The 24,020-nt window shown below is 40.8% G+C and overlaps 17 non-coding genes across 17 annotated transcripts; all 17 read right to left on the bottom strand.

Annotated features, from left to right (window-relative positions):
* Nucleotides 1-11: 11 nt before the first annotated feature.
* LOC131706963 (U1 spliceosomal RNA) lies at nucleotides 12-175 on the bottom strand. The gene has a single exon (XR_009310902.1). It is a non-coding gene; the product is annotated as a U1 spliceosomal RNA (small nuclear RNA).
* An 892-nt stretch (nucleotides 176-1,067) lies between these two features.
* Nucleotides 1,068-1,186, bottom strand: LOC131707171 (5S ribosomal RNA). The gene has a single exon (XR_009311021.1). It is a non-coding gene; the product is annotated as a 5S ribosomal RNA (ribosomal RNA).
* Nucleotides 1,187-2,918: 1,732 nt separating this feature from the next.
* Nucleotides 2,919-3,082, bottom strand: LOC131706959 (U1 spliceosomal RNA). Its single transcript, XR_009310900.1, has one exon. It is a non-coding gene; the product is annotated as a U1 spliceosomal RNA (small nuclear RNA).
* An 892-nt stretch (nucleotides 3,083-3,974) lies between these two features.
* On the bottom strand, nucleotides 3,975-4,093 carry LOC131707142 (5S ribosomal RNA). The gene has a single exon (XR_009311008.1). It is a non-coding gene; the product is annotated as a 5S ribosomal RNA (ribosomal RNA).
* A 1,731-nt stretch (nucleotides 4,094-5,824) lies between these two features.
* Nucleotides 5,825-5,988, bottom strand: LOC131706956 (U1 spliceosomal RNA). The gene has a single exon (XR_009310899.1). It is a non-coding gene; the product is annotated as a U1 spliceosomal RNA (small nuclear RNA).
* An 893-nt stretch (nucleotides 5,989-6,881) lies between these two features.
* On the bottom strand, nucleotides 6,882-7,000 carry LOC131707115 (5S ribosomal RNA). Its single transcript, XR_009310985.1, has one exon. It is a non-coding gene; the product is annotated as a 5S ribosomal RNA (ribosomal RNA).
* Nucleotides 7,001-8,715: 1,715 nt separating this feature from the next.
* LOC131706955 (U1 spliceosomal RNA) lies at nucleotides 8,716-8,879 on the bottom strand. Its single transcript, XR_009310897.1, has one exon. It is a non-coding gene; the product is annotated as a U1 spliceosomal RNA (small nuclear RNA).
* Nucleotides 8,880-9,772: 893 nt separating this feature from the next.
* Nucleotides 9,773-9,891, bottom strand: LOC131707097 (5S ribosomal RNA). Its single transcript, XR_009310971.1, has one exon. It is a non-coding gene; the product is annotated as a 5S ribosomal RNA (ribosomal RNA).
* A 1,753-nt stretch (nucleotides 9,892-11,644) lies between these two features.
* LOC131706954 (U1 spliceosomal RNA) lies at nucleotides 11,645-11,808 on the bottom strand. The gene has a single exon (XR_009310896.1). It is a non-coding gene; the product is annotated as a U1 spliceosomal RNA (small nuclear RNA).
* Nucleotides 11,809-12,700: 892 nt separating this feature from the next.
* LOC131707072 (5S ribosomal RNA) lies at nucleotides 12,701-12,819 on the bottom strand. Its single transcript, XR_009310953.1, has one exon. It is a non-coding gene; the product is annotated as a 5S ribosomal RNA (ribosomal RNA).
* A 1,732-nt stretch (nucleotides 12,820-14,551) lies between these two features.
* Nucleotides 14,552-14,715, bottom strand: LOC131706953 (U1 spliceosomal RNA). The gene has a single exon (XR_009310895.1). It is a non-coding gene; the product is annotated as a U1 spliceosomal RNA (small nuclear RNA).
* Nucleotides 14,716-15,607: 892 nt separating this feature from the next.
* On the bottom strand, nucleotides 15,608-15,726 carry LOC131707048 (5S ribosomal RNA). Its single transcript, XR_009310939.1, has one exon. It is a non-coding gene; the product is annotated as a 5S ribosomal RNA (ribosomal RNA).
* A 1,732-nt stretch (nucleotides 15,727-17,458) lies between these two features.
* Nucleotides 17,459-17,622, bottom strand: LOC131706952 (U1 spliceosomal RNA). Its single transcript, XR_009310894.1, has one exon. It is a non-coding gene; the product is annotated as a U1 spliceosomal RNA (small nuclear RNA).
* An 893-nt stretch (nucleotides 17,623-18,515) lies between these two features.
* Nucleotides 18,516-18,634, bottom strand: LOC131707018 (5S ribosomal RNA). The gene has a single exon (XR_009310923.1). It is a non-coding gene; the product is annotated as a 5S ribosomal RNA (ribosomal RNA).
* Nucleotides 18,635-20,369: 1,735 nt separating this feature from the next.
* Nucleotides 20,370-20,533, bottom strand: LOC131706950 (U1 spliceosomal RNA). The gene has a single exon (XR_009310893.1). It is a non-coding gene; the product is annotated as a U1 spliceosomal RNA (small nuclear RNA).
* An 893-nt stretch (nucleotides 20,534-21,426) lies between these two features.
* LOC131706974 (5S ribosomal RNA) lies at nucleotides 21,427-21,545 on the bottom strand. Its single transcript, XR_009310904.1, has one exon. It is a non-coding gene; the product is annotated as a 5S ribosomal RNA (ribosomal RNA).
* Nucleotides 21,546-23,298: 1,753 nt separating this feature from the next.
* LOC131706948 (U1 spliceosomal RNA) lies at nucleotides 23,299-23,462 on the bottom strand. The gene has a single exon (XR_009310892.1). It is a non-coding gene; the product is annotated as a U1 spliceosomal RNA (small nuclear RNA).
* Between the last annotated feature and the right edge of the window lie 558 nt (nucleotides 23,463-24,020).

Below are 24,020 nucleotides of genomic sequence, written 5' to 3'. Positions count from 1 at the left end.
GACCATAGTTTCAGGGGAGAGCGCGAACGCAGTCCCCCACTACCAGAAATTATGCAGTCGAGATTCCCGCATTTGGGGAATTCGCAGGGGTCAGCACAGCCGGAGTGCAATGGCCGAGCCTCGCCCTGGGTGAACCACCTTCATGATCATGGTATCTCCCCTGCCAGGTAAGTATGAGTTGTACACATTGCGAGTCGTCACCCGTCCACAAGAGACATTTTTCAAAGAAACGGTGCCTACATCTGCAATTTAAAGAAACACTCTTTTCCTAATATAACATTTTCATTGTTATCATAGCGCACTTTCCAGTCTGTTGGGTGTAATGGGTTCCTTCAGTTTTCAGTATAAGTATTTATAAATTGCATTCCCGTAATGCCTCTCGGTATATATTTGCATGCGCCTTTATCATTGGAGGACAAGATGCCAGGATTTACACAGGACGACGTCATTCGTGCAGCAGCATGTGAGATGTTCCGCAAAAGAAGCGACGGGTCTGTATACACGTCTGCGTAAACGAAATAAAAAAAATGTAACAAATGTACGACTTTCAAAAAGAAAGCAAGCAAAACATTGGTCAAACATTTGTTAAGGTCACACATAATATAAATAAACTCGAACGAATGAACGGGTCACTAAATCCGTTCTTGGTTGATATGCTCGTTTTGTTCTCTTGTTTGGCACAATAATCTAAACACGCAGTTTGTGGCTTTAAAACATGTCTCGTTCTGTTACTATAATAAAAAGTACTTCATCAACTGTTATTTCTTTTTTTAATTAATTAAACTAACCATAACTAGCAAAACTCGTCAGTACTTTTGTCTTAACCCTGTTCACATTTGTTTGTATCGGACCGCTACTGGTAGTTTCGGCTTAGAATATAATACGATAACCCTTTCTGTCCTAACTCAGTTTTCAAAACCAGTAAAGGCTGATACAATACTTGTTCGTGTGTGGAATGGGACAATAAAAAAACCAAAAAAAGAAAACGATGTTTAGACTTACAGCTTCCAGGTTAGTAACATAAATAACAAGGGAAATAGCGCCCCCTGTCAAGCTGCAGAAAGAAAAGCTTACAGCACCTGGTATTCCCAGGCGGTCTCCCATCCAAGTACTAACCAGGCCCGACCTTGCTTAGCTTCCGAGATCAGACGAGATCGGGCGTTCTCAAGGTGGTATGGCCGTAAGCGAACGACAGTCTTGGTTTATCTCTTTCATAGTATTAAGTTAATATCATTCATGCAATGACAGGTTGGGGGAGGGATTTCCAGATCTCTAATTTGTCACAAACGTTAACATTTAAGCAGCTCTGGGCTCCACGTGTGCGGGCCCGTGTGTCCGTGTGTCTGTGTGTGTATATATAGCAGCATTAAAAGTGCCATTAGATTCTTGCGAAATTGTATGTTCACAAAGTAGTAGCCACACGTTGGCATTGAAAGTGTTAAGTTCTCAAAGGCATCCATTTTGTATATTACCCTCTTTTAGTTTGAATCTGCAGCAGTGTTGTAATGGATCTCAGCTGTACTGAGCTGTGTTGCCGTTGGAGGACTGTATGCCCTGAAACCAATTTGATGTTTATTCTACAAAATAAATCCCCCTTTCAAACAACTCGTGTGGTTCTTTAGGCTGAGCAGTACTGCAAGGGTCCCTCTCCTCCAGTTAGAGACAGCATACATGTGGTTACATGATACATGGATGAAGGCTTATTGTGACTTGTTCGACTCCTCGAGACCATCACTTTCAATTCCAACACAAAATGTCTCGTTTTCAATCGCTCGACAACACCCACAGTACAGAAATGTGCATTAATGATCAACAAAATGAGAATACGTTAAAAAAAAAAAAAAAAGATGTAAAGCTGGTAGATTCGTATCTCAGAGGAACGGGAAATTAAAACAAGGTAAAGGCAATCATCTAAATAAAGCTGAATCAATAACGGATAACGACATAGAACGTCTGTACAGAGCTGAAACACTATGTTTTAAAAAAAAACAACTGTACCGCTGAACCTCGTCTTCTTTAATATTAGCAACTTTGTAACTTTGATACACGTGCCGCTGACTCGTTACTTTGTCTTCTCAAGATGAAACACTTCACAATACATGTACATAAAACACTTTGGTACTTTCTAGAACATTATACGCTCCGAAAGAAAAAACAAAATCTCATTCCCAGTCTGACAGAGCCACCTGCTGGAGATATATAGATAATCGCTAATTGCTTTCAATACCTGTGTTTTTAACTTTGACTATAACATCAGGGGAGAGCGCGAACGCGATTGCAGCCCTGCTTGTAAATCTGCTTGTATGTGGTTTTATGTTGTCTAATTAAAGTGTTTGTCTGCCAAGATATGTTTTAAGGGGCTTAGTGGTCAGGTGGTTAAAGAAAAGCTCTTGTTACCGGGAGGTTCCTGGTTCAATCCCAGCTCAGCCACTGGCTCATTGTGTGTGACCCTGTCCCTGAGCAAGTCCCTTAACCTCCTTGTGCTCCTTCCTTCAAATGAGATGTAAAACCCAGGTCCTATTGTAAGTGACTCTGCAGCAGCAGCAGCAGCAGCAGCAGCAGCAGTTGTGATGCACAGTTTATCTGAATAAAAAACATCAACTAAATAAATAAAACTGATAAGCTCGAAAATGATTTCCAATTATTTAAAATAAAAATAAAAACTTTGATACAGACACTGCTGAGTCTTTACTTTTAGTCTTGTCAATAAAAAATAACGAAACATGGAAATAGATGTGCAGGAACCACGTAGCTATTTATTTGACAGTCAGAAAGCTAAAAACATTGAGCTCCTTTTAAAGAAAACCTGACTCCCTGTGTGACGAAGCCGCCTGCCGGAGAGTTGTTGAACAACTAGTGAGTGAGTGAGTTCCTTCCTGCGACGGGTTCGTGTTTGTTTCTGTCTTTGACCATAGTTTCAGGGGAGAGCGCGAACGCAGTCCCCCACTACCAGAAATTATGCAGTCGAGATTCCCGCATTTGGGGAATTCGCAGGGGTCAGCACAGCCGGAGTGCAATGGCCGAGCCTCGCCCTGGGTGAACCACCTTCATGATCATGGTATCTCCCCTGCCAGGTAAGTATGAGTTGTACACATTGCGAGTCGTCACCCGTCCACAAGAGACATTTTTCAAAGAAACGGTGCCTACATCTGCAATTTAAAGAAACACTCTTTTCCTAATATAACATTTTCATTGTTATCATAGCGCACTTTCCAGTCTGTTGGGTGTAATGGGTTCCTTCAGTTTTCAGTATAAGTATTTATAAATTGCATTCCCGTAATGCCTCTCGGTATATATTTGCATGCGCCTTTATCATTGGAGGACAAGATGCCAGGATTTACACAGGACGACGTCATTCGTGCAGCAGCATGTGAGATGTTCCGCAAAAGAAGCGACGGGTCTGTATACACGTCTGCGTAAACGAAATAAAAAAAATGTAACAAATGTACGACTTTCAAAAAGAAAGCAAGCAAAACATTGGTCAAACATTTGTTAAGGTCACACATAATATAAATAAACTCGAACGAATGAACGGGTCACTAAATCCGTTCTTGGTTGATATGCTCGTTTTGTTCTCTTGTTTGGCACAATAATCTAAACACGCAGTTTGTGGCTTTAAAACATGTCTCGTTCTGTTACTATAATAAAAAGTACTTCATCAACTGTTATTTCTTTTTTTAATTAATTAAACTAACCATAACTAGCAAAACTCGTCAGTACTTTTGTCTTAACCCTGTTCACATTTGTTTGTATCGGACCGCTACTGGTAGTTTCGGCTTAGAATATAATACGATAACCCTTTCTGTCCTAACTCAGTTTTCAAAACCAGTAAAGGCTGATACAATACTTGTTCGTGTGTGGAATGGGACAATAAAAAAACCAAAAAAAGAAAACGATGTTTAGACTTACAGCTTCCAGGTTAGTAACATAAATAACAAGGGAAATAGCGCCCCCTGTCAAGCTGCAGAAAGAAAAGCTTACAGCACCTGGTATTCCCAGGCGGTCTCCCATCCAAGTACTAACCAGGCCCGACCTTGCTTAGCTTCCGAGATCAGACGAGATCGGGCGTTCTCAAGGTGGTATGGCCGTAAGCGAACGACAGTCTTGGTTTATCTCTTTCATAGTATTAAGTTAATATCATTCATGCAATGACAGGTTGGGGGAGGGATTTCCAGATCTCTAATTTGTCACAAACGTTAACATTTAAGCAGCTCTGGGCTCCACGTGTGCGGGCCCGTGTGTCCGTGTGTCTGTGTGTGTATATATAGCAGCATTAAAAGTGCCATTAGATTCTTGCGAAATTGTATGTTCACAAAGTAGTAGCCACACGTTGGCATTGAAAGTGTTAAGTTCTCAAAGGCATCCATTTTGTATATTACCCTCTTTTAGTTTGAATCTGCAGCAGTGTTGTAATGGATCTCAGCTGTACTGAGCTGTGTTGCCGTTGGAGGACTGTATGCCCTGAAACCAATTTGATGTTTATTCTACAAAATAAATCCCCCTTTCAAACAACTCGTGTGGTTCTTTAGGCTGAGCAGTACTGCAAGGGTCCCTCTCCTCCAGTTAGAGACAGCATACATGTGGTTACATGATACATGGATGAAGGCTTATTGTGACTTGTTCGACTCCTCGAGACCATCACTTTCAATTCCAACACAAAATGTCTCGTTTTCAATCGCTCGACAACACCCACAGTACAGAAATGTGCATTAATGATCAACAAAATGAGAATACGTTAAAAAAAAAAAAAAAAGATGTAAAGCTGGTAGATTCGTATCTCAGAGGAACGGGAAATTAAAACAAGGTAAAGGCAATCATCTAAATAAAGCTGAATCAATAACGGATAACGACATAGAACGTCTGTACAGAGCTGAAACACTATGTTTTAAAAAAAACAACTGTACCGCTGAACCTCGTCTTCTTTAATATTAGCAACTTTGTAACTTTGATACACGTGCCGCTGACTCGTTACTTTGTCTTCTCAAGATGAAACACTTCACAATACATGTACATAAAACACTTTGGTACTTTCTAGAACATTATACGCTCCGAAAGAAAAAACAAAATCTCATTCCCAGTCTGACAGAGCCACCTGCTGGAGATATATAGATAATCGCTAATTGCTTTCAATACCTGTGTTTTTAACTTTGACTATAACATCAGGGGAGAGCGCGAACGCGATTGCAGCCCTGCTTGTAAATCTGCTTGTATGTGGTTTTATGTTGTCTAATTAAAGTGTTTGTCTGCCAAGATATGTTTTAAGGGGCTTAGTGGTCAGGTGGTTAAAGAAAAGCTCTTGTTACCGGGAGGTTCCTGGTTCAATCCCAGCTCAGCCACTGGCTCATTGTGTGTGACCCTGTCCCTGAGCAAGTCCCTTAACCTCCTTGTGCTCCTTCCTTCAAATGAGATGTAAAACCCAGGTCCTATTGTAAGTGACTCTGCAGCAGCAGCAGCAGCAGCAGCAGCAGCAGTTGTGATGCACAGTTTATCTGAATAAAAAACATCAACTAAATAAATAAAACTGATAAGCTCGAAAATGATTTCCAATTATTTAAAATAAAAATAAAAACTTTGATACAGACACTGCTGAGTCTTTACTTTTAGTCTTGTCAATAAAAAATAACGAAACATGGAAATAGATGTGCAGGAACCACGTAGCTATTTATTTGACAGTCAGAAAGCTAAAAACATTGAGCTCCTTTTAAAGAAAACCTGACTCCCTGTGTGACGAAGCCGCCTGCCGGAGAGTTGTTGAACAACTAGTGAGTGAGTGAGTTCCTTCCTGCGACGGGTTCGTGTTTGTTTCTGTCTTTGACCATAGTTTCAGGGGAGAGCGCGAACGCAGTCCCCCACTACCAGAAATTATGCAGTCGAGATTCCCGCATTTGGGGAATTCGCAGGGGTCAGCACAGCCGGAGTGCAATGGCCGAGCCTCGCCCTGGGTGAACCACCTTCATGATCATGGTATCTCCCCTGCCAGGTAAGTATGAGTTGTACACATTGCGAGTCGTCACCCGTCCACAAGAGACATTTTTCAAAGAAACGGTGCCTACATCTGCAATTTAAAGAAACACTCTTTTCCTAATATAACATTTTCATTGTTATCATAGCGCACTTTCCAGTCTGTTGGGTGTAATGGGTTCCTTCAGTTTTCAGTATAAGTATTTATAAATTGCATTCCCGTAATGCCTCTCGGTATATATTTGCATGCGCCTTTATCATTGGAGGACAAGATGCCAGGATTTACACAGGACGACGTCATTCGTGCAGCAGCATGTGAGATGTTCCGCAAAAGAAGCGACGGGTCTGTATACACGTCTGCGTAAACGAAATTAAAAAAAATGTAACAAATGTACGACTTTCAAAAAGAAAGCAAGCAAAACATTGGTCAAACATTTGTTAAGGTCACACATAATATAAATAAACTCGAACGAATGAACGGGTCACTAAATCCGTTCTTGGTTGATATGCTCGTTTTGTTCTCTTGTTTGGCACAATAATCTAAACACGCAGTTTGTGGCTTTAAAACATGTCTCGTTCTGTTACTATAATAAAAAGTACTTCATCAACTGTTATTTCTTTTTTTAATTAATTAAACTAACCATAACTAGCAAAACTCGTCAGTACTTTTGTCTTAACCCTGTTCACATTTGTTTGTATCGGACCGCTACTGGTAGTTTCGGCTTAGAATATAATACGATAACCCTTTCTGTCCTAACTCAGTTTTCAAAACCAGTAAAGGCTGATACAATACTTGTTCGTGTGTGGAATGGGACAATAAAAAAACCAAAAAAAGAAAACGATGTTTAGACTTACAGCTTCCAGGTTAGTAACATAAATAACAAGGGAAATAGCGCCCCCTGTCAAGCTGCAGAAAGAAAAGCTTACAGCACCTGGTATTCCCAGGCGGTCTCCCATCCAAGTACTAACCAGGCCCGACCTTGCTTAGCTTCCGAGATCAGACGAGATCGGGCGTTCTCAAGGTGGTATGGCCGTAAGCGAACGACAGTCTTGGTTTATCTCTTTCATAGTATTAAGTTAATATCATTCATGCAATGACAGGTTGGGGGAGGGATTTCCAGATCTCTAGTTTGTCACAAACGTTAACATTTAAGCAGCTCTGGGCTCCACGTGTGCGGGCCCGTGTGTCCGTGTGTCTGTGTGTGTATATATAGCAGCATTAAAAGTGCCATTAGATTCTTGCGAAATTGTATGTTCACAAAGTAGTAGCCACACGTTGGCATTGAAAGTGTTAAGTTCTCAAAGGCATCCATTTTGTATATTACCCTCTTTTAGTTTGAATCTGCAGCAGTGTTGTAATGGATCTCAGCTGTACTGAGCTGTGTTGCCGTTGGAGGACTGTATGCCCTGAAACCAATTTGATGTTTATTCTACAAAATAAATCCCCCTTTCAAACAACTCGTGTGGTTCTTTAGGCTGAGCAGTACGGCAAGGGTCCCTCTCCTCCAGTTAGAGACAGCATACATGTGGTTACATGATACATGGATGAAGGCTTATTGTGACCTGTTCGACTCCTCGAGACCATCACTTTCAATTCAAACACAAAATGTCTCGTTTTCAATCGCTCGACAACACCCACAGTACAGAAATGTGCATTAATGATCAACAAAATGAGAATACGTTAAAAAAAAAAAAAAAAAGATGTAAAGCTGGTAGATTCGTATCTCAGAGGAACGGGAAATTAAAACAAGGTAAAGGCAATCATCTAAATAAAGCTGAATCAATAACGGATAACGACATAGAACGTCTGTACAGAACTGAAACACTATGTTTTAAAAAAACAACTGTACCGCTGAACCTCGTCTTCTTTAATATTAGCAACTTTGTAACTTTGATACACGTGCCGCTGACTCGTTACTTTGTCTTCTCAAGATGAAACACTTCACAATACATGTACATAAAACACTTTGGTACTTTCTAGAACATTATACGCTCCGAAAGAAAAAACAAAATCTCATTCCCAGTCTGACAGAGCCACCTGCTGGAGATATATAGATAATCGCTAATTGCTTTCAATACCTGTGTTTTTAACTTTGACTATAACATCAGGGGAGAGCGCGAACGCGATTGCAGCCCTGCTTGTAAATCTGCTTGTATGTGGTTTTATGTTGTCTAATTAAAGTGTTTGTCTGCCAAGATATGATTTAAGGGGCTTAGTGGTCAGGTGGTTAAAGAAAAGCTCTTGTTACCGGGAGGTTCCTGGTTCAATCCCAGCTCAGCCACTGGCTCATTGTGTGTGACCCTGTCCCTGAGCAAGTCCCTTAACCTCCTTGTGCTCCTTCCTTCAAATGAGATGTAAAACCCAGGTCCTATTGTAAGTGACTCTGCAGCAGCAGCAGCAGCAGTTGTGATGCACAGTTTATCTGAATAAAAAACATCAACTAAATAAATAAAACTGATAAGCTCGAAAATGATTTCCAATTATTTAAAATAAAAATAAAAACTTTGATACAGACACTGCTGAGTCTTTACTTTTAGTCTTGTCAATAAAAAATAACGAAACATGGAAATAGATGTGCAGGAACCACGTAGCTATTTATTTGACAGTCAGAAAGCTAAAAACATTGAGCTCCTTTTAAAGAAAACCTGACTCCCTGTGTGACGAAGCCGCCTGCCGGAGAGTTGTTGAACAACTAGTGAGGGAGTTCCTTCCTCCGACGGGTTCGTGTTTGTTTCTGTCTTTGACCATAGTTTCAGGGGAGAGCGCGAACGCAGTCCCCCACTACCAGAAATTATGCAGTCGAGATTCCCGCATTTGGGGAATTCGCAGGGGTCAGCACAGCCGGAGTGCAATGGCCGAGCCTCGCCCTGGGTGAACCACCTTCATGATCATGGTATCTCCCCTGCCAGGTAAGTATGAGTTGTACACATTGCGAGTCGTCACCCGTCCACAAGAGACATTTTTCAAAGAAACGGTGCCTACATCTGCAATTTAAAGAAACACTCTTTTCCTAATATAACATTTTCATTGTTATCATATCGCACTTTCCAGTCTGTTGGGTGTAATGGGTTCCTTCAGTTTTCAGTATAAGTATTTATAAATTGCATTCCCGTAATGCCTCTCGGTATATATTTGCATGCGCCTTTATCATTGGAGGACAAGATGCCAGGATTTACACAGGACGACGTCATTCGTGCAGCAGCATGTGAGATGTTCCGCAAAAGAAGCGACGGGTCTGTATACACGTCTGCGTAAACGAAATAAAAAAAAATGTAACAAATGTACGACTTTCAAAAAGAAAGCAAGCAAAACATTGGTCAAACATTTGTTAAGGTCACACATAATATAAATAAACTCGAACGAATGAACGGGTCACTAAATCCGTTCTTGGTTGATATGCTCGTTTTGTTCTCTTGTTTGGCACAATAATCTAAACACGCAGTTTGTGGCTTTAAAACATGTCTCGTTCTGTTACTATAATAAAAAGTACTTCATCAACTTTTATTTCTTTTTTTAATTCATTAAACTAACCATAACTAGCAAAACTCGTCAGTACTTTTGTCTTAACCCTGTTCACATTTGTTTGTATCGGACCGCTACTGGTAGTTTCGGCTTAGAATATAATACGATAACCCTTTCTGTCCTAACTCAGTTTTCAAAACCAGTAAAGGCTGATACAATACTTGTTCGTGTGTGGAATGGGACAATAAAAAAACCAAAAAAAGAAAACGATGTTTAGACTTACAGCTTCCAGGTTAGTAACATAAATAACAAGGGAAATAGCGCCCCCTGTCAAGCTGCAGAAAGAAAAGCTTACAGCACCTGGTATTCCCAGGCGGTCTCCCATCCAAGTACTAACCAGGCCCGACCTTGCTTAGCTTCCGAGATCAGACGAGATCGGGCGTTCTCAAGGTGGTATGGCCGTAAGCGAACGACAGTCTTGGTTTATCTCTTTCATAGTATTAAGTTAATATCATTCATGCAATGACAGGTTGGGGGAGGGATTTCCAGATCTCTAATTTGTCACAAACGTTAACATTTAAGCAGCTCTGGGCTCCACGTGTGCGGGCCCGTGTGTCCGTGTGTCTGTGTGTGTATATAGCAGCATTAAAAGTGCCATTAGATTCTTGCGAAATTGTATGTTCACAAAGTAGTAGCCACACGTTGGCATTGAAAGTGTTAAGTTCTCAAAGGCATCCATTTTGTATATTACCCTCTTTTAGTTTGAATCTGCAGCAGTGTTGTAATGGATCTCAGCTGTACTACTGAGCTGTGTTGCCGTTGGAGGACTGTATGCCCTGAAACCAATTTGATGTTTATTCTACAAAATAAATCCCCCTTTCAAACAACTCGTGTGGTTCTTTAGGCTGAGCAGTACGGCAAGGGTCCCTCTCCTCCAGTTAGAGACAGCATACATGTGGTTACATGATACATGGATGAAGGCTTATTGTGACCTGTTCGACTCCTCGAGACCATCACTTTCAATTCAAACACAAAATGTCTCGTTTTCAATCGCTCGACAACACCCACAGTACAGAAATGTGCATTAATGATCAACAAAATGAGAATACGTTAAAAAAAAAAAAAAAAAAGATGTAAAGCTGGTAGATTCGTATCTCAGAGGAACGGGAAATTAAAACAAGGTAAAGGCAATCATCTAAATAAAGCTGAATCAATAACGGATAACGACATAGAACGTCTGTACAGAACTGAAACACTATGGTTTAAAAAAACAACTGTACCGCTGAACCTCGTCTTCTTTAATATTAGCAACTTTGTAACTTTGATACACGTGCCGCTGACTCGTTACTTTGTCTTCTCAAGATGAAACACTTCACAATACATGTACATAAAACACTTTGGTACTTTCTAGAACATTATACGCTCCGAAAGAAAAAACAAAATCTCATTCCCAGTCTGACAGAGCCACCTGCTGGAGATATATAGATAATCGCTAATTGCTTTCAATACCTGTGTTTTTAACTTTGACTATAACATCAGGGGAGAGCGCGAACGCGATTGCAGCCCTGCTTGTAAATCTGCTTGTATGTGGTTTTATGTTGTCTAATTAAAGTGTTTGTCTGCCAAGATATGATTTAAGGGGCTTAGTGGTCAGGTGGTTAAAGAAAAGCTCTTGTTACCGGGAGGTTCCTGGTTCAATCCCAGCTCAGCCACTGGCTCATTGTGTGTGACCCTGTCCCTGAGCAAGTCCCTTAACCTCCTTGTGCTCCTTCCTTCAAATGAGATGTAAAACCCAGGTCCTATTGTAAGTGACTCAGCAGCAGCAGCAGCAGCAGCAGCAGCAGCAGCAGCAGCAGCAGTTGTGATGCACAGTTTATCTGTAAGTTGCTTTGAATAAAAAACATCAACTAAATAAATAAAACTGATAAGCTCGAAAATGATTTCCAATTATTTAAAATAAAAATAAAAACTTTGATACAGACACTGCTGAGTCTTTACTTTTAGTCTTGTCAATAAAAAATAACGAAACATGGAAATAGATGTGCAGGAACCACGTAGCTATTTATTTGACAGTCAGAAAGCTAAAAACATTGAGCTCCTTTTAAAGAAAACCTGACTCCCTGTGTGACGAAGCCGCCTGCCGGAGAGTTGTTGAACAACTAGTGAGTGAGTTCCTTCCTCCGACGGGTTCGTGTTTGTTTCTGTCTTTGGCCATAGTTTCAGGGGAGAGCGCGAACGCAGTCCCCCACTACCAGAAATTATGCAGTCGAGATTCCCGCATTTGGGGAATTCGCAGGGGTCAGCACAGCCGGAGTGCAATGGCCGAGCCTCGCCCTGGGTGAACCACCTTCATGATCATGGTATCTCCCCTGCCAGGTAAGTATGAGTTGTACACATTGCGAGTCGTCACCCGTCCACAAGAGACATTTTTCAAAGAAACGGTGCCTACATCTGCAATTTAAAGAAACACTCTTTTCCTAATATAACATTTTCATTGTTATCATAGCGCACTTTCCAGTCTGTTGGGTGTAATGGGTTCCTTCAGTTTTCAGTATAAGTATTTATAAATTGCATTCCCGTAATGCCTCTCGGTATATATTTGCATGCGCCTTTATCATTGGAGGACAAGATGCCAGGATTTACACAGGACGACGTCATTCGTGCAGCAGCATGTGAGATGTTCCGCAAAAGAAGCGACGGGTCTGTATACACGTCTGCGTAAACGAAATAAAAAAAATGTAACAAATGTACGACTTTCAAAAAGAAAGCAAGCAAAACATTGGTCAAACATTTGTTAAGGTCACACATAATATAAATAAACTCGAACGAATGAACGGGTCACTAAATCCGTTCTTGGTTGATATGCTCGTTTTGTTCTCTTGTTTGGCACAATAATCTAAACACGCAGTTTGTGGCTTTAAAACATGTCTCGTTCTGTTACTATAATAAAAAGTACTTCATCAACTGTTATTTCTTTTTTTAATTAATTAAACTAACCATAACTAGCAAAACTCGTCAGTACTTTTGTCTTAACCCTGTTCACATTTGTTTGTATCGGACCGCTACTGGTAGTTTCGGCTTAGAATATAATACGATAACCCTTTCTGTCCTAACTCAGTTTTCAAAACCAGTAAAGGCTGATACAATACTTGTTCGTGTGTGGAATGGGACAATAAAAAAACCAAAAAAAGAAAACGATGTTTAGACTTACAGCTTCCAGGTTAGTAACATAAATAACAAGGGAAATAGCGCCCCCTGTCAAGCTGCAGAAAGAAAAGCTTACAGCACCTGGTATTCCCAGGCGGTCTCCCATCCAAGTACTAACCAGGCCCGACCTTGCTTAGCTTCCGAGATCAGACGAGATCGGGCGTTCTCAAGGTGGTATGGCCGTAAGCGAACGACAGTCTTGGTTTATCTCTTTCATAGTATTAAGTTAATATCATTCATGCAATGACAGGTTGGGGGAGGGATTTCCAGATCTCTAATTTGTCACAAACGTTAACATTTAAGCAGCTCTGGGCTCCACGTGTGCGGGCCCGTGTGTCCGTGTGTCTGTGTGTGTATATATAGCAGCATTAAAAGTGCCATTAGATTCTTGCGAAATTGTATGTTCACAAAGTAGTAGCCACACGTTGGCATTGAAAGTGTTAAGTTCTCAAAGGCATCCATTTTGTATATTACCCTCTTTTAGTTTGAATCTGCAGCAGTGTTGTAATGGATCTCAGCTGTACTGAGCTGTGTTGCCGTTGGAGGACTGTATGCCCTGAAACCAATTTGATGTTTATTCTACAAAATAAATCCCCCTTTCAAACAACTCGTGTGGTTCTTTAGGCTGAGCAGTACTGCAAGGGTCCCTCTCCTCCAGTTAGAGACAGCATACATGTGGTTACATGATACATGGATGAAGGCTTATTGTGACTTGTTCGACTCCTCGAGACCATCACTTTCAATTCCAACACAAAATGTCTCGTTTTCAATCGCTCGACAACACCCACAGTACAGAAATGTGCATTAATGATCAACAAAATGAGAATACGTTAAAAAAAAAAAAAAAAGATGTAAAGCTGGTAGATTCGTATCTCAGAGGAACGGGAAATTAAAACAAGGTAAAGGCAATCATCTAAATAAAGCTGAATCAATAACGGATAACGACATAGAACGTCTGTACAGAGCTGAAACACTATGTTTTAAAAAAAAACAACTGTACCGCTGAACCTCGTCTTCTTTAATATTAGCAACTTTGTAACTTTGATACACGTGCCGCTGACTCGTTACTTTGTCTTCTCAAGATGAAACACTTCACAATACATGTACATAAAACACTTTGGTACTTTCTAGAACATTATACGCTCCGAAAGAAAAAACAAAATCTCATTCCCAGTCTGACAGAGCCACCTGCTGGAGATATATAGATAATCGCTAATTGCTTTCAATACCTGTGTTTTTAACTTTGACTATAACATCAGGGGAGAGCGCGAACGCGATTGCAGCCCTGCTTGTAAATCTGCTTGTATGTGGTTTTATGTTGTCTAATTAAAGTGTTTGTCTGCCAAGATATGTTTTAAGGGGCTTAGTGGTCAGGTGGTTAAAGAAAAGCTCTTGTTACCGGGAGGTTCCTGGTTCAATCCCAGCTCAGCCACTGGCTCATTGTGTGTGACCCTGTCCCTGAGCAAGTCCCTTAACCTCCTTGTGCTCCTTCCTTCAAATGAGATGTAAAACCCAGGTCCTATTGTAAGTGACTCTGCAGCAGCAGCAGCAGCAGCAGCAGCAGCAGTTGTGATGCACAGTTTATCTGAATAAAAAACATCAACTAAATAAATAAAACTGATAAGCTCGAAAATGATTTCCAATTATTTAAAATAAAAATAAAAACTTTGATACAGACACTGCTGAGTCTTTACTTTTAGTCTTGTCAATAAAAAATAACGAAACATGGAAATAGATGTGCAGGAACCACGTAGCTATTTATTTGACAGTCAGAAAGCTAAAAACATTGAGCTCCTTTTAAAGAAAACCTGACTCCCTGTGTGACGAAGCCGCCTGCCGGAGAGTTGTTGAACAACTAGTGAGTGAGTGAGTTCCTTCCTGCGACGGGTTCGTGTTTGTTTCTGTCTTTGACCATAGTTTCAGGGGAGAGCGCGAACGCAGTCCCCCACTACCAGAAATTATGCAGTCGAGATTCCCGCATTTGGGGAATTCGCAGGGGTCAGCACAGCCGGAGTGCAATGGCCGAGCCTCGCCCTGGGTGAACCACCTTCATGATCATGGTATCTCCCCTGCCAGGTAAGTATGAGTTGTACACATTGCGAGTCGTCACCCGTCCACAAGAGACATTTTTCAAAGAAACGGTGCCTACATCTGCAATTTAAAGAAACACTCTTTTCCTAATATAACATTTTCATTGTTATCATAGCGCACTTTCCAGTCTGTTGGGTGTAATGGGTTCCTTCAGTTTTCAGTATAAGTATTTATAAATTGCATTCCCGTAATGCCTCTCGGTATATATTTGCATGCGCCTTTATCATTGGAGGACAAGATGCCAGGATTTACACAGGACGACGTCATTCGTGCAGCAGCATGTGAGATGTTCCGCAAAAGAAGCGACGGGTCTGTATACACGTCTGCGTAAACGAAATAAAAAAAATGTAACAAATGTACGACTTTCAAAAAGAAAGCAAGCAAAACATTGGTCAAACATTTGTTAAGGTCACACATAATATAAATAAACTCGAACGAATGAACGGGTCACTAAATCCGTTCTTGGTTGATATGCTCGTTTTGTTCTCTTGTTTGGCACAATAATCTAAACACGCAGTTTGTGGCTTTAAAACATGTCTCGTTCTGTTACTATAATAAAAAGTACTTCATCAACTGTTATTTCTTTTTTTAATTAATTAAACTAACCATAACTAGCAAAACTCGTCAGTACTTTTGTCTTAACCCTGTTCACATTTGTTTGTATCGGACCGCTACTGGTAGTTTCGGCTTAGAATATAATACGATAACCCTTTCTGTCCTAACTCAGTTTTCAAAACCAGTAAAGGCTGATACAATACTTGTTCGTGTGTGGAATGGGACAATAAAAAAACCAAAAAAAGAAAACGATGTTTAGACTTACAGCTTCCAGGTTAGTAACATAAATAACAAGGGAAATAGCGCCCCCTGTCAAGCTGCAGAAAGAAAAGCTTACAGCACCTGGTATTCCCAGGCGGTCTCCCATCCAAGTACTAACCAGGCCCGACCTTGCTTAGCTTCCGAGATCAGACGAGATCGGGCGTTCTCAAGGTGGTATGGCCGTAAGCGAACGACAGTCTTGGTTTATCTCTTTCATAGTATTAAGTTAATATCATTCATGCAATGACAGGTTGGGGGAGGGATTTCCAGATCTCTAATTTGTCACAAACGTTAACATTTAAGCAGCTCTGGGCTCCACGTGTGCGGGCCCGTGTGTCCGTGTGTCTGTGTGTGTATATATAGCAGCATTAAAAGTGCCATTAGATTCTTGCGAAATTGTATGTTCACAAAGTAGTAGCCACACGTTGGCATTGAAAGTGTTAAGTTCTCAAAGGCATCCATTTTGTATATTACCCTCTTTTAGTTTGAATCTGCAGCAGTGTTGTAATGGATCTCAGCTGTACTGAGCTGTGTTGCCGTTGGAGGACTGTATGCCCTGAAACCAATTTGATGTTTATTCTACAAAATAAATCCCCCTTTCAAACAACTCGTGTGGTTCTTTAGGCTGAGCAGTACTGCAAGGGTCCCTCTCCTCCAGTTAGAGACAGCATACATGTGGTTACATGATACATGGATGAAGGCTTATTGTGACTTGTTCGACTCCTCGAGACCATCACTTTCAATTCCAACACAAAATGTCTCGTTTTCAATCGCTCGACAACACCCACAGTACAGAAATGTGCATTAATGATCAACAAAATGAGAATACGTTAAAAAAAAAAAAAAAAAGATGTAAAGCTGGTAGATTCGTATCTCAGAGGAACGGGAAATTAAAACAAGGTAAAGGCAATCATCTAAATAAAGCTGAATCAATAACGGATAACGACATAGAACGTCTGTACAGAGCTGAAACACTATGTTTTAAAAAAAACAACTGTACCGCTGAACCTCGTCTTCTTTAATATTAGCAACTTTGTAACTTTGATACACGTGCCGCTGACTCGTTACTTTGTCTTCTCAAGATGAAACACTTCACAATACATGTACATAAAACACTTTGGTACTTTCTAGAACATTATACGCTCCGAAAGAAAAAACAAAATCTCATTCCCAGTCTGACAGAGCCACCTGCTGGAGATATATAGATAATCGCTAATTGCTTTCAATACCTGTGTTTTTAACTTTGACTATAACATCAGGGGAGAGCGCGAACGCGATTGCAGCCCTGCTTGTAAATCTGCTTGTATGTGGTTTTATGTTGTCTAATTAAAGTGTTTGTCTGCCAAGATATGTTTTAAGGGGCTTAGTGGTCAGGTGGTTAAAGAAAAGCTCTTGTTACCGGGAGGTTCCTGGTTCAATCCCAGCTCAGCCACTGGCTCATTGTGTGTGACCCTGTCCCTGAGCAAGTCCCTTAACCTCCTTGTGCTCCTTCCTTCAAATGAGATGTAAAACCCAGGTCCTATTGTAAGTGACTCTGCAGCAGCAGCAGCAGCAGCAGCAGCAGCAGTTGTGATGCACAGTTTATCTGAATAAAAAACATCAACTAAATAAATAAAACTGATAAGCTCGAAAATGATTTCCAATTATTTAAAATAAAAATAAAAACTTTGATACAGACACTGCTGAGTCTTTACTTTTAGTCTTGTCAATAAAAAATAACGAAACATGGAAATAGATGTGCAGGAACCACGTAGCTATTTATTTGACAGTCAGAAAGCTAAAAACATTGAGCTCCTTTTAAAGAAAACCTGACTCCCTGTGTGACGAAGCCGCCTGCCGGAGAGTTGTTGAACAACTAGTGAGTGAGTGAGTTCCTTCCTGCGACGGGTTCGTGTTTGTTTCTGTCTTTGACCATAGTTTCAGGGGAGAGCGCGAACGCAGTCCCCCACTACCAGAAATTATGCAGTCGAGATTCCCGCATTTGGGGAATTCGCAGGGGTCAGCACAGCCGGAGTGCAATGGCCGAGCCTCGCCCTGGGTGAACCACCTTCATGATCATGGTATCTCCCCTGCCAGGTAAGTATGAGTTGTACACATTGCGAGTCGTCACCCGTCCACAAGAGACATTTTTCAAAGAAACGGTGCCTACATCTGCAATTTAAAGAAACACTCTTTTCCTAATATAACATTTTCATTGTTATCATAGCGCACTTTCCAGTCTGTTGGGTGTAATGGGTTCCTTCAGTTTTCAGTATAAGTATTTATAAATTGCATTCCCGTAATGCCTCTCGGTATATATTTGCATGCGCCTTTATCATTGGAGGACAAGATGCCAGGATTTACACAGGACGACGTCATTCGTGCAGCAGCATGTGAGATGTTCCGCAAAAGAAGCGACGGGTCTGTATACACGTCTGCGTAAACGAAATAAAAAAAAATGTAACAAATGTACGACTTTCAAAAAGAAAGCAAGCAAAACATTGGTCAAACATTTGTTAAGGTCACACATAATATAAATAAACTCGAACGAATGAACGGGTCACTAAATCCGTTCTTGGTTGATATGCTCGTTTTGTTCTCTTGTTTGGCACAATAATCTAAACACGCAGTTTGTGGCTTTAAAACATGTCTCGTTCTGTTACTATAATAAAAAGTACTTCATCAACTGTTATTTCTTTTTTTAATTAATTAAACTAACCATAACTAGCAAAACTCGTCAGTACTTTTGTCTTAACCCTGTTCACATTTGTTTGTATCGGACCGCTACTGGTAGTTTCGGCTTAGAATATAATACGATAACCCTTTCTGTCCTAACTCAGTTTTCAAAACCAGTAAAGGCTGATACAATACTTGTTCGTGTGTGGAATGGGACAATAAAAAAACCAAAAAAAGAAAACGATGTTTAGACTTACAGCTTCCAGGTTAGTAACATAAATAACAAGGGAAATAGCGCCCCCTGTCAAGCTGCAGAAAGAAAAGCTTACAGCACCTGGTATTCCCAGGCGGTCTCCCATCCAAGTACTAACCAGGCCCGACCTTGCTTAGCTTCCGAGATCAGACGAGATCGGGCGTTCTCAAGGTGGTATGGCCGTAAGCGAACGACAGTCTTGGTTTATCTCTTTCATAGTATTAAGTTAATATCATTCATGCAATGACAGGTTGGGGGAGGGATTTCCAGATCTCTAATTTGTCACAAACGTTAACATTTAAGCAGCTCTGGGCTCCACGTGTGCGGGCCCGTGTGTCCGTGTGTCTGTGTGTGTATTATATATAGCAGCATTAAAAGTGCCATTAGATTCTTGCGAAATTGTATGTTCACAAAGTAGTAGCCACACGTTGGCATTGAAAGTGTTAAGTTCTCAAAGGCATCCATTTTGTATATTACCCTCTTTTAGTTTGAATCTGCAGCAGTGTTGTAATGGATCTCAGCTGTACTGAGCTGTGTTGCCGTTGGAGGACTGTATGCCCTGAAACCAATTTGATGTTTATTCTACAAAATAAATCCCCCTTTCAAACAACTCGTGTGGTTCTTTAGGCTGAGCAGTACTGCAAGGGTCCCTCTCCTCCAGTTAGAGACAGCATACATGTGGTTACATGATACATGGATGAAGGCTTATTGTGACTTGTTCGACTCCTCGAGACCATCACTTTCAATTCCAACACAAAATGTCTCGTTTTCAATCGCTCGACAACACCCACAGTACAGAAATGTGCATTAATGATCAACAAAATGAGAATACGTTAAAAAAAAAAAAAAAAGATGTAAAGCTGGTAGATTCGTATCTCAGAGGAACGGGAAATTAAAACAAGGTAAAGGCAATCATCTAAATAAAGCTGAATCAATAACGGATAACGACATAGAACGTCTGTACAGAGCTGAAACACTATGTTTTAAAAAAAAACAACTGTACCGCTGAACCTCGTCTTCTTTAATATTAGCAACTTTGTAACTTTGATACACGTGCCGCTGACTCGTTACTTTGTCTTCTCAAGATGAAACACTTCACAATACATGTACATAAAACACTTTGGTACTTTCTAGAACATTATACGCTCCGAAAGAAAAAACAAAATCTCATTCCCAGTCTGACAGAGCCACCTGCTGGAGATATATAGATAATCGCTAATTGCTTTCAATACCTGTGTTTTTAACTTTGACTATAACATCAGGGGAGAGCGCGAACGCGATTGCAGCCCTGCTTGTAAATCTGCTTGTATGTGGTTTTATGTTGTCTAATTAAAGTGTTTGTCTGCCAAGATATGTTTTAAGGGGCTTAGTGGTCAGGTGGTTAAAGAAAAGCTCTTGTTACCGGGAGGTTCCTGGTTCAATCCCAGCTCAGCCACTGGCTCATTGTGTGTGACCCTGTCCCTGAGCAAGTCCCTTAACCTCCTTGTGCTCCTTCCTTCAAATGAGATGTAAAACCCAGGTCCTATTGTAAGTGACTCTGCAGCAGCAGCAGCAGCAGCAGCAGCAGCAGTTGTGATGCACAGTTTATCTGAATAAAAAACATCAACTAAATAAATAAAACTGATAAGCTCGAAAATGATTTCCAATTATTTAAAATAAAAATAAAAACTTTGATACAGACACTGCTGAGTCTTTACTTTTAGTCTTGTCAATAAAAAATAACGAAACATGGAAATAGATGTGCAGGAACCACGTAGCTATTTATTTGACAGTCAGAAAGCTAAAAACATTGAGCTCCTTTTAAAGAAAACCTGACTCCCTGTGTGACGAAGCCGCCTGCCGGAGAGTTGTTGAACAACTAGTGAGTGAGTGAGTTCCTTCCTGCGACGGGTTCGTGTTTGTTTCTGTCTTTGACCATAGTTTCAGGGGAGAGCGCGAACGCAGTCCCCCACTACCAGAAATTATGCAGTCGAGATTCCCGCATTTGGGGAATTCGCAGGGGTCAGCACAGCCGGAGTGCAATGGCCGAGCCTCGCCCTGGGTGAACCACCTTCATGATCATGGTATCTCCCCTGCCAGGTAAGTATGAGTTGTACACATTGCGAGTCGTCACCCGTCCACAAGAGACATTTTTCAAAGAAACGGTGCCTACATCTGCAATTTAAAGAAACACTCTTTTCCTAATATAACATTTTCATTGTTATCATATCGCACTTTCCAGTCTGTTGGGTGTAATGGGTTCCTTCAGTTTTCAGTATAAGTATTTATAAATTGCATTCCCGTAATGCCTCTCGGTATATATTTGCATGCGCCTTTATCATTGGAGGACAAGATGCCAGGATTTACACAGGACGACGTCATTCGTGCAGCAGCATGTGAGATGTTCCGCAAAAGAAGCGACGGGTCTGTATACACGTCTGCGTAAACGAAATAAAAAAAAATGTAACAAATGTACGACTTTCAAAAAGAAAGCAAGCAAAACATTGGTCAAACATTTGTTAAGGTCACACATAATATAAATAAACTCGAACGAATGAACGGGTCACTAAATCCGTTCTTGGTTGATATGCTCGTTTTGTTCTCTTGTTTGGCACAATAATCTAAACACGCAGTTTGTGGCTTTAAAACATGTCTCGTTCTGTTACTATAATAAAAAGTACTTCATCAACTTTTATTTCTTTTTTTAATTCATTAAACTAACCATAACTAGCAAAACTCGTCAGTACTTTTGTCTTAACCCTGTTCACATTTGTTTGTATCGGACCGCTACTGGTAGTTTCGGCTTAGAATATAATACGATAACCCTTTCTGTCCTAACTCAGTTTTCAAAACCAGTAAAGGCTGATACAATACTTGTTCGTGTGTGGAATGGGACAATAAAAAAACCAAAAAAAGAAAACGATGTTTAGACTTACAGCTTCCAGGTTAGTAACATAAATAACAAGGGAAATAGCGCCCCCTGTCAAGCTGCAGAAAGAAAAGCTTACAGCACCTGGTATTCCCAGGCGGTCTCCCATCCAAGTACTAACCAGGCCCGACCTTGCTTAGCTTCCGAGATCAGACGAGATCGGGCGTTCTCAAGGTGGTATGGCCGTAAGCGAACGACAGTCTTGGTTTATCTCTTTCATAGTATTAAGTTAATATCATTCATGCAATGACAGGTTGGGGGAGGGATTTCCAGATCTCTAATTTGTCACAAACGTTAACATTTAAGCAGCTCTGGGCTCCACGTGTGCGGGCCCGTGTGTCCGTGTGTCTGTGTGTGTATATAGCAGCATTAAAAGTGCCATTAGATTCTTGCGAAATTGTATGTTCACAAAGTAGTAGCCACACGTTGGCATTGAAAGTGTTAAGTTCTCAAAGGCATCCATTTTGTATATTACCCTCTTTTAGTTTGAATCTGCAGCAGTGTTGTAATGGATCTCAGCTGTACTACTGAGCTGTGTTGCCGTTGGAGGACTGTATGCCCTGAAACCAATTTGATGTTTATTCTACAAAATAAATCCCCCTTTCAAACAACTCGTGTGGTTCTTTAGGCTGAGCAGTACGGCAAGGGTCCCTCTCCTCCAGTTAGAGACAGCATACATGTGGTTACATGATACATGGATGAAGGCTTATTGTGACCTGTTCGACTCCTCGAGACCATCACTTTCAATTCAAACACAAAATGTCTCGTTTTCAATCGCTCGACAACACCCACAGTACAGAAATGTGCATTAATGATCAACAAAATGAGAATACGTTAAAAAAAAAAAAAAAAAAGATGTAAAGCTGGTAGATTCGTATCTCAGAGGAACGGGAAATTAAAACAAGGTAAAGGCAATCATCTAAATAAAGCTGAATCAATAACGGATAACGACATAGAACGTCTGTACAGAACTGAAACACTATGGTTTAAAAAAACAACTGTACCGCTGAACCTCGTCTTCTTTAATATTAGCAACTTTGTAACTTTGATACACGTGCCGCTGACTCGTTACTTTGTCTTCTCAAGATGAAACACTTCACAATACATGTACATAAAACACTTTGGTACTTTCTAGAACATTATACGCTCCGAAAGAAAAAACAAAATCTCATTCCCAGTCTGACAGAGCCACCTGCTGGAGATATATAGATAATCGCTAATTGCTTTCAATACCTGTGTTTTTAACTTTGACTATAACATCAGGGGAGAGCGCGAACGCGATTGCAGCCCTGCTTGTAAATCTGCTTGTATGTGGTTTTATGTTGTCTAATTAAAGTGTTTGTCTGCCAAGATATGATTTAAGGGGCTTAGTGGTCAGGTGGTTAAAGAAAAGCTCTTGTTACCGGGAGGTTCCTGGTTCAATCCCAGCTCAGCCACTGGCTCATTGTGTGTGACCCTGTCCCTGAGCAAGTCCCTTAACCTCCTTGTGCTCCTTCCTTCAAATGAGATGTAAAACCCAGGTCCTATTGTAAGTGACTCAGCAGCAGCAGCAGCAGCAGCAGCAGCAGCAGCAGCAGCAGCAGTTGTGATGCACAGTTTATCTGTAAGTTGCTTTGAATAAAAAACATCAACTAAATAAATAAAACTGATAAGCTCGAAAATGATTTCCAATTATTTAAAATAAAAATAAAAACTTTGATACAGACACTGCTGAGTCTTTACTTTTAGTCTTGTCAATAAAAAATAACGAAACATGGAAATAGATGTGCAGGAACCACGTAGCTATTTATTTGACAGTCAGAAAGCTAAAAACATTGAGCTCCTTTTAAAGAAAACCTGACTCCCTGTGTGACGAAGCCGCCTGCCGGAGAGTTGTTGAACAACTAGTGAGTGAGTTCCTTCCTCCGACGGGTTCGTGTTTGTTTCTGTCTTTGGCCATAGTTTCAGGGGAGAGCGCGAACGCAGTCCCCCACTACCAGAAATTATGCAGTCGAGATTCCCGCATTTGGGGAATTCGCAGGGGTCAGCACAGCCGGAGTGCAATGGCCGAGCCTCGCCCTGGGTGAACCACCTTCATGATCATGGTATCTCCCCTGCCAGGTAAGTATGAGTTGTACACATTGCGAGTCGTCACCCGTCCACAAGAGACATTTTTCAAAGAAACGGTGCCTACATCTGCAATTTAAAGAAACACTCTTTTCCTAATATAACATTTTCATTGTTATCATAGCGCACTTTCCAGTCTGTTGGGTGTAATGGGTTCCTTCAGTTTTCAGTATAAGTATTTATAAATTGCATTCCCGTAATGCCTCTCGGTATATATTTGCATGCGCCTTTATCATTGGAGGACAAGATGCCAGGATTTACACAGGACGACGTCATTCGTGCAGCAGCATGTGAGATGTTCCGCAAAAGAAGCGACGGGTCTGTATACACGTCTGCGTAAACGAAATAAAAAAAATGTAACAAATGTACGACTTTCAAAAAGAAAGCAAGCAAAACATTGGTCAAACATTTGTTAAGGTCACACATAATATAAATAAACTCGAACGAATGAACGGGTCACTAAATCCGTTCTTGGTTGATATGCTCGTTTTGTTCTCTTGTTTGGCACAATAATCTAAACACGCAGTTTGTGGCTTTAAAACATGTCTCGTTCTGTTACT

The sequence above is a fragment of the Acipenser ruthenus genome, chromosome 2 (genome assembly GCF_902713425.1).
Source record: "Acipenser ruthenus chromosome 2, fAciRut3.2 maternal haplotype, whole genome shotgun sequence".
Taxonomy (NCBI): Eukaryota; Metazoa; Chordata; class Actinopteri; order Acipenseriformes; family Acipenseridae; genus Acipenser; species Acipenser ruthenus.
The sequence above is the reverse complement of the archived record's forward strand: the minus strand, read 5'-3'. Positions and strand labels throughout refer to the sequence as shown.